Source organism: Ovis aries, chromosome 20 (genome assembly GCF_016772045.2).
Source record: "Ovis aries strain OAR_USU_Benz2616 breed Rambouillet chromosome 20, ARS-UI_Ramb_v3.0, whole genome shotgun sequence".
Lineage (NCBI taxonomy): Eukaryota > Metazoa > Chordata > Mammalia > Artiodactyla > Bovidae > Ovis > Ovis aries.
In genome coordinates this window covers 14,973,396-14,981,815 of record NC_056073.1, presented here as the reverse complement: position 1 = coordinate 14,981,815, position 8,420 = coordinate 14,973,396, and positions in this window count along the sequence as shown.

Below are 8,420 nucleotides of genomic sequence, written 5' to 3'. Positions count from 1 at the left end.
AGGGTGATTCTAGGATGGGAGAGACTGCCTTCTGGCCATAGCCTTAATTCATCAGGATGGGCTCACAGAGCTGGGAAACGGAGTCTTGGAAATCTTGAGGTAGGTGGCAAACTGCCTGATGCCTGTAAGGTGGATCTTTCCTGTCTCAAATCAAACCCAGCTGGCACATATTTGCCAATACCTAAAGCCAAGAGAAGGCATGTTCCGATGGCATTGGGACACTTAGCAATTCTAGAGCTAATTAGCTTGGCTCTTCCCTCTCTGGCTTCAGTCTCTACACTGGGATGAAGCGACCATGTTCAAGGCTCTCAAAGGGCCTCTTTGGATTTTATGGTCCTGTGCAGAGATGGCACATGGGAGACCCAGGGAATATCCACTTGGGGATTTTTCTTTGTGTATTGCCTTTAAGTAGAGCAGTTGGTCATTACTTGTGGCCCTGTCTCTGGCCCTTTCCCAGGTAGGTTACCTCTCTGGTCTCTAAAAATATCAGATTTGTGACGTCTCTTCTGCATGTTGTAGCAGCCCATGCCTGAACTTTCACCTGTTGGGTCAAGAGTCAGGAGGGGAATGAACTGAGAGTCAGGTCCACATCTGCAGGGGTAGAGGCTGCAGTGCCCAGAGGTAACACGCATCGTTGGCCCCCTGTCTGCCTCCGGAATGACATTCGTGCGAAGGTCAGATTCAAGATGCCCCTCAGAATACTGTGAAAGCCACATACTGTGAAGCCTACATTTTCTAGTAGTCATATCAAAAAATGTAAAAAGAAACCGATGAAGTCAGGTTTGAATAATATATTTCGTTAAACCTGGGCTTCCCTGGTAGCTCAGATAAAGAATGTGACTGCAGTGAAGGATGCCTGCATTCAATCCCTGGGTTGGAAAGATCCCGGGGAAAAGAGAATGGCAACCTACTTCATTCTTGCTTGGAGAACCCTATGGGCAGAGGAGCCTGGTGGGCTATAGTCCATGGGGTCACAAAGAGTCAGACACAACTGAGTGACTTTCACTTCCCTTCATTTGACCTAATATATCTAGGATAGTATAATTTCCACATGTAATCAATATAAAAATTATTAATAGAATAGTTTACATTCTTGTTTCATAAAGTATTTGGAAACTGGTGTGTATTTTATATAAAATGTGCTAAATTTTCACTGGAAATATATGATCTGTATTTCAGTTCAGTTCAGTCACTTAGTCGGGTCCAACTCTTTGTGACCCCATGAACTGAAGCACGGCAGGCCTCCCTGTCCATCACCAACTCCCAGAATTCACTCAAACTCATGTCCATTGAGTCGGTGATGGCATCCAGCCATCTCATCCTCTGTCATCCCCTTCTCCTCCTGCCCTCAATCCCTCCCAGCATCAGAGTCTTTTCCATTGAGTCAACTCTTCACATGAGGTGGCCAAAGTATTGGAGTTTCAGCTTTTGCATCAGTCCTTCCAATGAACACCCAGGACTGATATCCTTCAGAATGGACTGGTTGGATCTCTGTGCAGTCCAAGGGACTCTCATGAGTCTTCTCCAACACCACAGTTCGAAAGCATCAATTCCTTGGCGCTCAGCTTTCTTCACAGTCCAACTCTCACATCCATATGTGATCACTGGAAAAACCATAGCCTTGACTAGATGGACCTTTGTTGGCAAAGTAATGTCTCTGCTTTTGAATATGCTATCTAGGTTGGTCATAACTTTCCTTCCAAGGAGTAAGTGTCTTTTAATTTCATGACTGCAATCACCATCTGCAGTGATTTTGGAGCTCAGAAAAAATAAAGTCAGCCACTGTTTCCCCATGAAGTGATGGGACCAGATGCCATGATCTTTGTTTTCTGAATGTTGAGCTTTAAGACAACTTTTTCACTCTCCTCTTTCACTTTCCTCAAGAGACTTTTTAGTTCCTCTTCACTTTCTGCCATAAGGGTGGTGTCATCTGCATATCTGAGGTTATTGATATCTCTCCCAGCAATCTTGATTCCAGCTTGTGCTTCTTCCAGCCCAGCGTTTCTCATGAGGTACTCTGCATAGAAGTTAAATAAGCAGGGTGACAATATACAGCCTTGACGTACTCCTTTTCCTTTCAGAACCAGTCTGTTGTTCCATGTCCAGTTCTAACTGTTGCTTCCTGACCTGCATATAGGTTTCTCAAGAGGCAGTCTGTATTTAGCTTTCATAAAATTACAGCTGAAAAAGTACATTTACATATGCAAGTTAAGTGAGCTGAAAGTTTTCCAAAAATGAAATGAAGTATGGGAACTAAAAATTTTCAAACAATTAAAATAAAATGAAAATTCAGTTCCTCAGGGGCACTATCCACATTTTAAGGGTGCGGTAGGCATGTCTGGCTAGTGGGGACCATGATGGACAGTAAAGATCTGTATTATGGATCCAGCTGGGAATAACTTTATAGTGTACTTGCCTATTCATTAATTCATCAAACATTGGTTGAACACCTGCCCTGTACAAAGTGTTGCTTATAAAAAAATCAGTGAAGAAGAGCACTCTTTGTTTGTTAGAAGCTCCTGGGATGGTGGGAGTCAGAGATGAGCACTTGCCTTCTATCTCTCTCTGCACCTGACTCAAGAGGGAAGTAGGAGATAGGTCCAGGCAGACACTCTGTGCTGTGAGAATGGCTCAGATGGCAGTGTGGTACTGAGGGATGGATTCAGAGTCAAGTATTCCTGGCTCACCAGCTCCAGCACATCAGATTGGTTCTTAGTTGCTGACAACAGAATCCACTCTTACTGGGGATTACAGATGGGGCATTAACCTGAAGAATAAACAATCATTTGAAGGGCTGAGAAATATAATTGAAGTTAAGCTTCCAGACTGTTGCCCTAAACTGTGTGGAAGTGTCAACCCAAGGGGAGGAAACTGATGTTACTGTGGCTGCTGCTACTGAGCACTAGAGCGCAGAATTTCCACTTTATGCAACCTCTTCTGCCACCAGTTCTGCTACTTCCGAGTCAGGAACTGGATCTTACCATCACCTCTGAAAGCCGAAGCCTCTGCTGCCATCCACGTCAGCAAAAATGGAGCTCCATGTATTTCTCACCTTTTCTGAATCAGATCTCAAGTGTGTGTGTGTGTGTGTGTGTGTGTGTGTGTGTGTGTGTAGGGGGGCCTTCAGGGAGTCAGAGCCCAGATCACATGGTGAATCCTAGCTACAAAAGACTTTGGAAATTTGAGTTCTGACTTTACTCTTGGGAAGAAGGGACTCCTTGTATGCAGATATCCCCAAATATGGAAAAAGCTACTCAAAGTTGATGGAAACTGTGAATCTGATGGGTGTCCACAATAGCCAGGGTGTGGATAATGCTGTGGCTCCAGGGAGCAAACTCTCCTCATGGAAAAAGTCATGCCCTCAGCAGGTGTTAGCCTTATTCCCTGGCTTGCAGAATCTTCTCAATAAAGCACGACTGCACACATCCCTCGGGGCATCTCTCTGATCCCTGCACAATCCAGGATCAGACTGGACACAGTTCATGAGGATGCAGCAAAAGCTTGCCAGCAATAGTGAACTGATCTACTCAACGCCTTCTCCAGCCCCACTTGCCTTCCTGTAGTGCAGAGGCTGAAAACTAAACTTACGCTTCCCAGACTCGCCGGTACATAGGGATCTAGAGGTGCTTGTAAGTGTATGTTAGTTGCTCAGCCGTGTTCCACTCTTTGCAACTCCATGGACTGTAACCAGCTAGGCTCCTCTGTCCATGGAATTCTCCAGGCAAGAATGCTTGAGTGGGTTGCCATTCCCTTCTCCAGGAGATCTTCCTGACCCAGGGATCGAACCCAGGTCTCCTGCATTGTAGGCAGATTCATTACCGTTTGAGCAAAAGCGAAGTCCTTTAGATGTGCTTAAGTTCTGCTGATCAGCTGAACTCAGGTGGGGCTTTGACTTGGTGTTGAACAATGTAATGTAGGGTGTTGAATGGGGCAAGAGGGTAGTGATTATTTTGAGGAGTGGAAGTGGTCCAGGAACCAGCAGCTGTGGCTGCACCTTCCTGACTTGGCAGCTCTCTCAGTGGCCTGATGCTGCGATGGGGTTCGGGGACTCAGGACTAGAAGCCCTATTTATCTATTCCTTCAGCCCTTCCAATGATTCCATGGACTCTCTAGACTCCATAATCTATTGCTTTCCACTTAAACTAGCTTGAGGGAGACTCTATCATGTACAACTAGGACCCCTATCCAAAGTGCCCATGATTTTTTCTCTGTAAAGACTGCCTTTTATTTTGTGTTCATACCCTTTTTACTTTGCTGGTGTCAAAGAGTCTATTATCTCATGAAAGGATAATAGTGGAGATGATAGTTTTATTAAAATGTCCTTACCTGGCAAAATAAAAAGGTAGTGATCCTATGTGGATTTTCCCCTTCCCAATCTAAAAAAACAAAACAAAATAAATTTATTGGTCTTTGATATTAAAAAACCGGGGAACATTCTTTTATGAGAACTGTCATCCTCATTCATCCTTTTCAAAGCCTCACACAGGTATGTTTATTCATCTACTCAGCACATATTTGGCTACTTATTATTTGCTTAGAATCCTTCATTTATTTTCTTATCTTCAGGTAATCTTTCTCACACTGGCTTTGTTCTAATCCATGCTAGTTTCTCGTAGGTAGACTGCTATGGCTTTTGGCCAGAAAAAAATCTGTCATCAATACTAACTGGTTAGTGCTGTAAAGTCATAAAGACGTTAGCCTGAGGACAGGAATGTACTTTATATAAGCTTCAACCCTCAAGTGGGAATAGATTTGCTTTCCTTATTTGGAAAACATCTCCTTTATTTACTCAGAAAGATGCCATCTGAAAATTACAATAATCTGTAGGAAATGCTGAAGTGACTATCGATGGGATTGTAAGAAAATTCCTTAGTTAGGTAGAGAGGGAGATGGCAATCACAAAGAGTCTAACACTTGATCCAGGGGGGTAGCTGGCCACCCTGCCCCTGGGAATTCAAGAAAAGTGTAGGGAGAGTGGGTGACAGAGAAGGGCACCCAGTGGCACTGGTCATCCTGAAGATCAGCCAGGAAAACCTTCATGTCTTGCTTGGGTCCTCTTGAGTTCCGGCCGAAGAGGCCACGTGTGGCTAGATGGCAGGGGCAGACCACTTTTGGCGCCAGAGCCTGAGCCTTTGGGAAGGCTCTCTTCCCTCTCTCTGTTTCTGGAAGCTCTCCTTCTTTGTGTGCCTGTATTGTCCTTTCTTCCCATGTGCCCTCTTCCTTCTGGGCCAAGCTAGGTAGAGATGACTAAGGTACGTTTCATCCCTGGGAGCAGATCATGTGATCTCTTTACTGCAGCCTTTGTTTCTCTCCCTTGATGAGCCTTTACATTTATTAAATGTTATCAAAGCAGAATGTGGTTCCATTCCCTTGAGGCCCAATCTTGGAAGCCTGGCAATGGGACCTGAGCCTGCCGTTTACAAGTTGTGTGACCTTGAGTGAGGTGATTAACATCTGTCTGCCTCTATTTCTGCATCTGTGAAATGGGGCTAAGGGCAGTGCCACAGTAAGAACACCAGTCTGCAGGGCTGCCAAGGTTAAATGAGATAGTGTCTTGAAAACACTTAGCTTCGTGTCTGGCAATCAGTAAGCTCTCACCAAATGTGAGCTATTGTAATGAGCGTCAGCTCCGACTAAACAGATTATATATTTTAGAAATTTGTGCAGTGGATTGGTTTGTCTCATTGTGAACACACTCATTGGCGCTTGGAAGCAAGAAGCCTCTTGCTTCTCTAGTGTTTGCTCTGTCCTCCCCTTCTTCCTCAGTTATCGCTTGTACTATTCCAATTCTTGAAGAATACCGGGTTGTAAAAATTTATAGGGTTCTTGTATAGCATCCAATTTACAGCAGGCTTTCAGGAAACTGTGTTCAATAAGTACTTGTTAACTCAATCAAAAATGAAGTCATCCATGTGGATAAATGACTAGCTGCCCAGGTGGCTGAAGCAGCATGCATGCACGTACGTGAGCACACACACACACACACATACACACACGCATTCACACACACACACACACACACACACACACACACACAGAGGCAGAGGCGTTCCTGCCACATTTCTCCAGGCTCACCTTTGGAAATCTACTCATCTGAAGCCCAGAGCTTGGACAGGGTTTCCCAGGGGCAGCTTTGGTGGTAGACTGCATAGGTCTCCTCCAACCAACAATAATCCCAGACGTGTGACAGCACCTCTCAGTGTAATAGCCATGCGACATCGGTTGTGTTCCTGGATTGTCTTCTACAGAGAACTGACAGCTGAGAGGTTCAGTGATTTTCTTTTCTTTTTTTAAAAATGTGTTTATTATTTATTTGGCCATGCCAAGTGGCATGTGAGATCTTAGTTCCCTGACCAGGGATCGAACCCATGACCCAGCGGCGGAAGTGTAGAGTCTTAACCACATGACCGCCAGGGAAGTTCCCAGTGATTTTCCTCAGTGAAGGGTCTGGACTCAAACCCAAGCCTCTTCGCTCTAAAACCTGGATTATAATACTGCTCAAAAAGGTCAAATCCCCACCTCCCGTTAGAACTATATTTCTGGGTTAAGTCTTGTGTTGCCATTAGATCTTTGTTAATAAAACATACAAAACACACATATTCTCTGAAGGGGATCCAGTTCTACCTTGATGGCTAAAATTAGTTTGTCAGATGGTATGGCTGTTACCTGGGGCAAACATTTCTCCACATGAGCATCTCTGAGCGTAACTGAGATGAGGTGGTTGACAGTTGTTTCTTAGAACACATTTCCCACTTTGAGGTAAAAGAATTGCACTGGGCGTACACTTCTCAGCCTCCCTGCAGTTAGGTGAGGCCAGGTAACAAAGCTCACCAGCAGACTGTGAGTAGGGGGGGCGGCAGGAGACTCCCAGGCCTGGGGCCTTCGGGCAATCAGCATGGCTCCCCCACACCCCCTTTCTCTTCCCCGCTGGCTGCAAACAGACCTGATGGTGACCCAGCTTCCCCTGGGAGGACAAGGACCCTATCTTGGGGGACAACAGAGAAACAAGATGGAAAGAGCCAGGGTCACTGACTCTCTGCCTGAAATAGAGCATCCTGCTGACCAGGAAGACTCCCTCAGATGTTACGTGAAAGAGAAATAAACTTCTAACGTTTTAAAGCCACTGAGTTATTGTTGAATGTCTTTGTCACAGCAGCCTGCCTATCTGTCAGAATTAAATGAGTTTACCCACATGAGCTGGTTGGCATGGGGCCTGGAACGTAGTAAATGTTGGCTCTTTGACACTGTTTGGGTGTTAGATCTTTGCATTTATCTCCGAGTCTCTCAGTGGAGTGGAGAAGGTGATGGCACCCCGCTCCAGTACTCTTGCCTGGAAAATCCCATGGATGGAGGAGCCTGGTAGGCTGCAGTCCATGGGGTCGCTAAGAGTCGGACACGACTGAGTGACTTCACTTTCACGCATTGGAGAAGGAAATGGCAGCCCACTCCAGTGTTCTTGCCTGGAGAATTCCAGGGACAGGGGAGCCTGGTGGGCTGCCGTCTATGGGGTCGCACAGAGTCAGACACGACTGAAGCGACTTAGCAGCAGCAGCAATAGCTCTCAGTGGAGAATTCAGGAGCAGTTTTTCGCAAGGGTGCTGTTGTACCTGGGCTGCTCTGTGCTAGTGCCCAGGTGACCAAGCCTGGCCTGGAGCGGGCATCTGCCTGCCTGCCTGGACCACTGAGAGGCTTTAGGCCAGGGGAGACCAGTGGACTTAGTTGGGTTTGCCGGCATCAGGAGGTAACTTCTTTTTTTAAAAAATAATTTTGTTTATTTTTATTTCTGGCCGTGCTGGGTCTGCACTGCAGCACAGGCTCTTCTCTGGCTGTGGTGAGCGGGGGCTCCTCTCTGGCTGTGGTTCCCAGGCTTCTCATTGCCTTGGCTCCCCTTCTTGTGGAGCACGGACCCTAGGGTGTGTGGGCTTCAGCAGTCGTAGCCCCAGAGCACAGGCTCATCAGCGGTGGTGCAGGGGCTTGGTGGCACCATGGCGTGCGGGATCTTCCCAGATCAGGATTCGAACGTGTGTCTCCTGCACTGGCAGGCGCATTCTTTCCACACCAGAGAAGCCCAGGAGGCAGCTTGTTGAACCTTGGCCCTGGTGACCTCCACCTGCGAGAGGGGCCCTGATGAGGCTCTTCTCTGGAGTGACTGAGGGCAGAAGGCACCTGCAGATGGGATGAGAACAGCAGAAGCCAGTGCGAGACCGGCAGGCTCGTGGGAGAACCCTCAGAAGCCCCCAGCGATGACCGGGTGAGATGTGGGCTGGAGCAGAAGTTCTGAAAGAGCAGGTAGGGGCAAGAGGCGGTGAAGCATGGGTGCCATGCGTAAATGTGAGCCCCTGTGTAGACAGGTGAGATGGGGAAACTTAGATTACCCTAAAATAAGGTTACCCCTAAAATAAAAGAGTCTGCTCAGTCAA